General features: G+C 39.2%; 1 long non-coding RNA gene across 1 annotated transcript in view; it reads left to right on the forward strand.

Moving 5' to 3' along the window:
• The window catches only part of LOC144334861 (uncharacterized), a 47,048-nt gene extending 38,379 nt beyond the window's left edge, over positions 1-8,669 (forward strand). The window contains exon 3 of the long non-coding RNA XR_013405122.1: positions 1,274-8,669. This is a non-coding gene — a long non-coding RNA (uncharacterized LOC144334861). The remainder of the gene's footprint in view (positions 1-1,273) is intronic.
• The last annotated feature ends 293 nt before the right edge of the window (positions 8,670-8,962 follow it).

The raw sequence follows: 8,962 nt of genomic DNA on the forward strand, positions 1-8,962 counted from the left end.
GGTTTCGCTCTAGTTTCTCACACTGTCCTTTCGCTGTGGCCTCTCTCCCACCTCTGACCTCCTCCCCAGTTTTCACCCTTGCTTTAACAATTGATTTATGATGGGCCCATGGAAGGGTCAAGCCCACTTTTATGGTTTGCTTAAAATATTTCTTTTAGAGTGAGCATCAGAAGTGGTCTTCAATCCCTGCTAAACAGTCTCACCAAGACCTCAAAAGACCTTCCTTTACTGCCCATCACTGTGTCTTATTTATATCTTTTGTACTGGTGAAGAGAAACTCATTAAAAAAGGCAATTTTGAAACTTTTGCTAAAATGAATAACTTATAAAAGATGCCAAATTTAGCTTTTTTCCCCTCCAGTGAGAATGTCTGTGAATGATTGTATAATTCAGGAGTAGGGAGGTATGGGGAAGAGAGAAGAAAAAGCCCCAAAGAATAAAGATGAGCCTTGGATTATTTCTTTTAAGGGATCTATTTTTCTTTGAGTTTGACAGTTTGATCTTTGCTAACACTGAAGCCTGCAGGTCTATTGGGTATACTCTTCCATTCATTGCCTCAACCGTAAATTTCACCCTTTTGTTTAATTGACTTCCTGTTGTTGTTTCAATATGCTAAATAATTGCCATATTTAGAAATGTTTTTAAAAGCTCTGGTTAATAGAACCGATAAAAACATTATTTTCTACATTTTAAAGATTCGGAAGACAGAAAACAACTTGAAAATATAGGGCTATTTATAAACACATACACAATCTGAAAGACTAAATAGTGCCTAAAAATAGGAGAGTTTCCTCCAAGATTCCTGGCCTAAAAGTTAATATAACTTTCATGTTCTAATGTGGATCTTAACATTGAACTGTAGATGGTTGTGAAATCTTTGCCACCTTTAGTGAGCCTACATTAAATAGCACCAGATGACACTTCTGTAGATGGCTTCCTAGAGCTTATTGATCTCCTCCCTCCTTGGTCATTAAAAAATGTGATTTATTAGTCTGACATTTTTAATAGGGCAAAGCTCAGAGGTTTATTGCAATGACTTTCTAGTGTCCATGTTGGCCTAGGCTGCTACCAAAGTGCAAAAGCTGTCAAGATATCTATCTACACCGCTGTCTAATAAGAAGGTGACTTTTTTTTTTTTAGCTAAATGGCAACCTCTACATATTTAAAGTGTTTTACACCTATTACATAGCAATGAATTAATTTTTCCCATTTCTCCCTTCTCTTTCATGTAGCACGAGGTGTTTCCCTCTAATTAAATGCTGTCGTTTTCTTAGTGTGAGGCTTGGCAGGACTCCAGAAGCAAGCAAGCCTGAACTGCAGAGGTCTGCCGCCAAGAGTCTGTGTGACCTCAGACAAAGAGCGGGTCTCTGAGCCACTGCCTTCCTCAGCCAAGAAGGAGACCCCCGCTGACAACCAGCAGGCTCTCAGGCGTGACATCGCAAATCCAGCCCTCTAAGTATCCCTGAGCCAATATATGGAAATACTGCAGTCCAAAGCAAGGTCTGGGGCCTAGATTCTCATTTCCTAGTCTTTGTAGTCATGGATCTTCATGAATGGGAAGAAATATGTGCGCTGAACATCAAATTTAGATTCATACATCAGAGTTTTGGCAGGTGCCCAGCAGAAATTTGGGGGACAGGAGGTGAGTAGAATATGAATAGCAAGGGATATTCAAATAAGCGAGTCGTGTGGGGCTGGATTCCTGCCCTATATTTGGACCTTCTGCCCCACTAAAGTCATCAGCTCCTTTTCCTCCAGTTTTTTCCAGTAATGCATGTCTAATTTGCATGTACTTTGGTAGAAAGAGCTCTATAAGAGAAGAAGGAGGAGCAGAAAGAGGAAGAGAAATACCATGTTTTGAAAGAAGGAGCTGTGGTTCTTTTGATTTTAGACTCTTTAATTAGCCACATCATGTTTGTGGCATGAACCCAGAATAGGAGTTTCACAACTTCCAGGGGATGTTTAAATAGGCGTGAGGAATCAGAATTCTTCTTGTCCCATTTGCATGCCCATGTACGCTGCCCCAGAGACACCACAGAATAAGGAGAATCTGGCACAGGCCTATAATTAGAAGCTCTTCTGTGGACAATAAACTGATAAACTATTGCATTTGAGATTTGCTAGGATATGTGTGTTCTATGATACCAGGACTACAGCTGAATTGTTTTGACTAATGTTTTTGAAGCAAAAAATATGGTCCCAGCACTCATTTTATGACGAATTGTAAAACGCCTTGCGTGTTTCTTTCCCTTGTTACTTCTTTCTATCAAGTAAACATGGTAGACATGTCAGTGGTTGCTCTGGGGAAGCAGATGCCCTGACCAGGACACTTCCCTTGTGTTGCTAAGCGACCCGCTTCCAAGAAATTTCTGGGGGTTGGGGATGATCATAGTAGGTCCCCATGTCACTGGAGCAGTCCTAGTTAATAATATGCTATTGTCCCAGCATACAGATTAATAACTCCTTTCACTCTCAAAGGTGTCTTGGTTTGGACTGGGTATGTGGTACCCCCATCAGTGGGGGCACTGCATAAATGTGGAATAGGACTGGCATTTCAACCTCAGGGTTCATATTGTAGTCCTCGGTGGTGAAGTGTAACTGCAGGGGGGCCGGATCCTGCGTCACGTGTTTCAGAATCACGTAGACCTGAGTCTACATTGTTTAGACATATGAACTTGGATGAGTTATTGAATCTCTCTGAGCCTCAAGTTTCTCACCTATAAAACAGAATAACCATTTATTAAAAATTATAAAAAAGAATAAGCATTGTAAAAAAGAATAACCATTTATAACAAAGGATTAAATAAGAAGCACCCAATATCAGTGCCCATAAGTCAGGAACTAAATTAATATTTCCTTTCACTGACGCCTGCCTCCTAACTTCAGTAGTAAAATCTTTTTAATTCTCAATTATGCCTTTTCAGCTACATATTAATTCTGATGGAAATAATAAATCTAAGTCTATCTCTGAAGATCTGAGGTAGGGCTTCTGTTTCCGGCTTCACCACTGACTTGAAGCACACAAGTCATCAGCAAGCTGTGCAAATGGTTTACCAAGCCTGTATGACAAGGAGGATGATATAACAAGCAAAGAACATAGAAAGACTATTTCTTTTTTTCTTTTTAACAGAACAAGCATTGATTCTTTTTTTTTGTTTTGAGACGGAGTCTTGCTCTGTCGCCCAGGCTGGAGTGCAGTCATTTCCTGCCTCAGCCTCCTAGGTGACTGGGACTACAGGCGCCCGCCACCAAGCCTGGCTAATTTTTTTTTTTTTTTTTTTTTTTGTATTTTTAGTAGAGACGGGGTTTCACCATGTTAGCCAGGATGGTCTTGATCTCCTGACCTTGTGATCCACCCGCCTCGGCCTCCCAAAGTGCTGGGATTACAGGTGTGAGCCACCGTGCCTGGCTGATCACTTTTTTAAACATTCCACCAGTGGTGCCAGAAAGTGTACTGGATGCTACACAAGTTAGAAAAAGCAGCAATGGCCCATGACCTAAGGGACTGGACATTTAGTTGGAAAAGTTATAAATGGACCCAAATGCCACAGGGTTTTTCAACCTTTGCACCATGGACATTTTTGGCTCCGTGGTAAAGATTGTCCTGTGCACTGCAGGGCGTTTAGCAGCATCTTTAGCCTTTTCCTGCTAGATGCCAGTAGCATCCCCCTATCCCAGTTGTGACAATCAAAACTGTCTCCATTAGTGCGACTGCATAATTTTCAGGGTGCAGTGCAAAATGAAAATGTAGACTCCTTGTTGAAAAAGCAGGGGAAAAGTAACATTAAAGGTACTGAAACGTGCAGCTTTTCCTTTCTTCCACCGTCTCTCTCTCGACTTGCCTTGGTATTGATATTTTTTATTTGCTATTTAACGTCAGTCCAATAACGAAAAATTAAAACTGTAACTTATTAGGATGAATTTTACTGTTTATCTTTATGTTGCAGAATGCCAGTTTTAATTGCAAATACAACAGCATTTAGCTCATAAAAAGAAATGATATAGCTGAGTGCAGTGGCTCACACCTGTAATCCTAGCACTTTGGGAGGCCAAGGCGGGTGGATGACCTGAGGTCATGAGTTCAAGGCCAGCCTGATCTACATGGGGAAACCCCATCTCCAGTAAAAATACAAAAAATTAGCCAGGGAGGGTGGCGTGTGCCTGTAATCCCAGCTACTTGGGAGGCTGAGGCAGGAGAATCGCTTGAACCTGGGAGGCAGAGGCTGCAGTGAGCCGAGAATGCTCCACTGCACTGCAGCCTGGGTGACAGAGTGACACTCCATCTCAAACAAAGACACAACTCCTATGTCATAGTTCACGCATGCACATGCATGTCACTCTTACTAGAATAGTGAAAATGTTGCACAAAATATGCACACATTGAGCTGGGCATGGTGGCTCATGCCTGTAATCCCAGCACTTTGGGAGGCCAAGGCGAGCAGATCACTTGAGGTCAGGAGTTCGAGACCAGCCTGGCCAACATGGTGAAACCTCATCTCCACTAAGAATACAAAAAATTACCCAGGATTGGTGGTTGCGTGTGCCTGTAATCCCAGCTACTCGGAAGACTGAGGCAGGAGAATTGCTCGAACCTTGGAGGCGGAGGTTGCAGTGAGCTGAGATTGTACCATTGCACTCCAGCCTGGGCAACAAGAATGAAACTCCGTCTCAAAAAAGAAAATAAAAACATGCACACATTCTACAAACTCTCTCTACCTTCAGCTTACTGCTGAATAGGGGAGCTCTGGAAGGAAAAGGAATTATGCATTGCCCTATCTTTCCTTTTCTCTCTGTGTCATCATTTTCAGGACAAGTGCTTGGCTAATACAGGAAAATGGCCTGAATAAGAAAGAATATGACAGGATTCCTTCGTTGCTTGTGTTTTTCTGCACTCAAAGAAAGCTCTGGTTCAAGTAGAAAGTACAGCCTAGTGGAGCTACGTTGGTATAGATGAAACTCTCTTAATTTGTACTACTTCTGAGTCTTACTGAACTCCCACTCACGGTAGACCACCAGCATTCTGTGCTCATGGGGCAACATGAATGCTACTAAAACGTGAATGGGGTGGCAAGAAAAGGCATCCCCACATATTCTACATCTTTTTTATGTACATTCTCCACTGTCCCATCAGACTTTACTCACAAAATCCAAGTTCAAAGATAAAATTATTAAGAATGATAAGGGGCAGCCACAGAGCATTAAACGAAACGTGGGACCCTTCAGAATATGCAGGCCCGTGACAATGCATCAGTTGCCAAACATTGCCAAACATTTTCTGGGGGTTGAGAACCACCTAGGTGTGGTACACAGTAGGCTGCACTCTGTGCAATCCTGAAAAAATTGACAGAATCATAATGGATTTAAAATGTGCTATTTCAGACAGGGGAACAAGGAAAGTAAAGAGATAGAATGTGAGTGGGACCGTAGAATATAAAAGTTTGGAAATTCCTTGAGCTTATTCGTTGTTAGTATTTTATTTCTTCTCTTTGGTGAAAAACAGTTTTGAAAGTGTTTAATTTTTTGGTGCATCATATTTATAAAATATTATTAATTTTTGTCCCTGCAAAAGAAATTTTTGTCAGTGTGTACACCACTAATTGAGAAAGAAGTTATTCAAAAATGGGGCAAATTGTACTTATAATTATACACCATGTATTTTACCTTATGGATGAAAAATTCTGAATTTCATACTTTTCCAGGAGATACATTGCACTATAAAAATCCAAGTTTTTATATGTCATCATCAAGTTTTTATATGAATAAAATGCAGTAGATGAAGTTGCACAACCCCTTCTCTTTTTACAGAAACCTAATTGAAGCAATAATAATTAACATTAGTGTAAGAACCCAGGCCATGTTGAAGACTTGGCATCAATATTGCATGCAATTTTGCAATTAAAATATGAATATGAAAAGATAATCAGATAACAAGTTTAAGGATTCTTTCCACCTCTTTGGGGATTCGCTGCTAAACATAAACAGTGGTAGATGAACAGGAAGCTAAATACGGACTCAAAATACTCAGGTTTAAATCCCAGCTGCTTCCCTTTACCTTTCTGCACCCCAGTTTCCTATCTGTCCCAATGGTGATAAGCCTCATCTTGTTCCCTCACAGGGTTGTGTTGTGAGCATTAAATAAAATAGTGTGCAAAGGAGTTTTGTTAACTATGAAAAGTGTATGATTATTCAGCAATCTGTCATTATTAATTACATCGGAAGGGTCTGAACCACCTACATGTGTAATCAATTTTTTTCAGACTATCCCTAAAAAAGCACAGGATAAATAATGCTAGTTGCTATATAACAAACAATCCTCAAATATCAGTGGCTTAACACAAATATATTTATTTATTACCTGTCTTAGTCTGATGTAGGCCAGATGACTCTCCTTTGTGACTCTCCTCCACCCTGTGACTCAGGAACCCAGGTTCCTTCCATCATATGATGACTCTATTCTAACACATATCCTCCACAAATGCTACAGCATGGGAAGAGAAGAGGTATGGAGATTCATGCAGGAGACTTCTAAAGCCAGTCCTGGAATATGTCTGCTCAAATTGCATGCCTAAAATATAGTCAAGTGACTTCAAACTAACTGCAAGGAAGAATGGGAAATGTAGTCTTTCTGTATGCCCAGAAAGAAGAAACAACGTTTGGTAAGAATCTATCTAGTCTCAGCCACATTTCAGAAATAATATGATGGCCCAATACAGAAAATTATTATTTTATTTTCTTGTATGCTAAATCTGGCCAGGGAAAACCTGACAGGTCATTGTCATTTTAAGTGATGTCTGCTTAGACTTGAGTTTGAGTGCAGGCTGTATCTTACTAGATGGGTAAAGTAGCATGCATATTTGAGCTAGCCTTCAAGAAAACATTTATTTGCGTGACATTTTGATTACAGTAATGAAATCAACAGTACTGACTGTGCATTTGTCATATATATTTGGCACAAAGCTAGGCACAGGGTTGAGACCAGTACACACACACATACATGCACACACATGTATTTATCAGGCCCAAAACCCTTACCCCAACCTCCAGCTCCAGGAACTATAAAAAGCTGAAGAGTCACAATTAGCCCACAGAGAACAACAGTGAGCAAAACTAGGAAATCCACAATTAAGCACTACACTGTGAGCTTCTGACTATAAAGCAGAGACTGTGGATTTTCATCTTATCGACTGAATTGGTCCCATTTTGTTTGGACCACATTGTGTTTTGTTTTTAAAGTCTGAACCAACATCTTAAAATCAGATTTCATTATAACATTCTCTTGGAGATGTAGAAAATCCAGCAACTTCCCCTCCCTACCCTGTAACAACCAACGGAGCTGAGTAGTGGTCATCCCCTTGACACGGGACACACCTCTCCAGGTATTATGGCCCCACCACTCTCTACTGAGGCTCCACAGTGAGAAATTTTGGATTGTCATTTGTCATGTCATTTTCCTCTAATTTAAACAATGTTTTTCTATACTCACGTCTCTATAAAAATTAGAAAATGAAAAATAGGACAAGAAAATCCTGGGTTTCATGAAATATGGGAGATTGCAAAATCTGAGTGAGGTTGAGGGACACTCTTAAAAGACTGCATCTTCATCCAAAACATAGAACCTGGGATTGCGTTACATTACCACCCTGGCCTGGTAGATACTTTAAAAAAGATAGCTTTCTTGAATTATAATTTACAAATCATTAAATTTTCTTGTAATCAATGTAAAATTCAGTGATTTTAGTTAATGTATTCAATTGTACAATCATTACCACAATGTATTTTTTAGAACATTTCCATCACTGCCCAAATTCCTTTGTGCCCAGGTGACAGTTATTCCCTGCTCCCATCCTCAACTCTAGGCAAATACGGATCTGTTTTTCTTCTCTGTTTGATAGACAGTTGAGTGTTTAAATCATGCTCTGAGAGCTATAAGGTATTCAGGGGAGAAGAACATTATTCCATTCTGACACAGCAAAGACCATATATAAAATAGTCTTTTGATAGTTTGTATATACAGATGCTGACAAAAAAGATAGGTATTTGAGAGTTACTACCATTTTTTTGCTTAATAACTATTTGCAGAATCACTCTCTTCCATAGAATAGTTTCATTGCAGCCCGAAGATTGCCTAGATAACTTTCTCTTTGTATTTGTGCATAAGTTGAAAATTTAAGACAAAATACAATTCACATCATACTACTATTAATATGCTTATGATTTCATTGTTCCTTATAAATCAAACAATAGCAATAAATAATATGTAAATAAATGTCTCCAAATCCTTTTCTTCTTTTTACCTGTAAGGGAATCAGAGGTCCCTGAAGGCCCAAAGCGGGTCATGATCTCCATGGAACAATCAATGATTACTGTAACTCCCAAGTCTTCTCCTTTCAGACCTCAAAACATTTATAATCTGTATCCCTTATTAAGCAATTTATCAAGAGTTTTTTCTTGTGACAGTTCTTCTGTTGTTTCTTGTACTATTCAGGACTTATCCTGATATCATTTAGTTTGACATATGTTTATCATGTAACCTTGACCATCTATTTCCTTAATAATTTAAGATCAATTAGAGTTCTTACACATCCTTGTATTCTTTGTGCAAAGCCTTGATCCCCTACCTTTCCTGTAGTAGGTGTTCAATAAAACATGTACTATTTCTTTTTGAAGAATAGATGTCATTTATGAATTACATTTAAGGATTATAAAAGTAATTCTTCAGCTTTAAATGCAATAAAAATAAAATGACTTGGTTGAATCAATATAGACAAGATTTAGCAATGCTTTGTTTGTTTATCATTGCAACTAAGACGCTGAAACAGCTTAAGGTGAGGTTGTTCTGCTTATTTTTGTATCTTAACAATCAAATTAGATCAACTATTTAATCTTTTGCTCACAGCTCTGCCATTTGGTCAATTAAACAAGGAAGTCTGGGCACATCCTAGAAGCAGTATTACTGTTTGCCA

The sequence above is a fragment of the Macaca mulatta genome, chromosome 15 (genome assembly GCF_049350105.2).
Source record: "Macaca mulatta isolate MMU2019108-1 chromosome 15, T2T-MMU8v2.0, whole genome shotgun sequence".
Taxonomy (NCBI): domain Eukaryota; kingdom Metazoa; phylum Chordata; class Mammalia; order Primates; family Cercopithecidae; genus Macaca; species Macaca mulatta.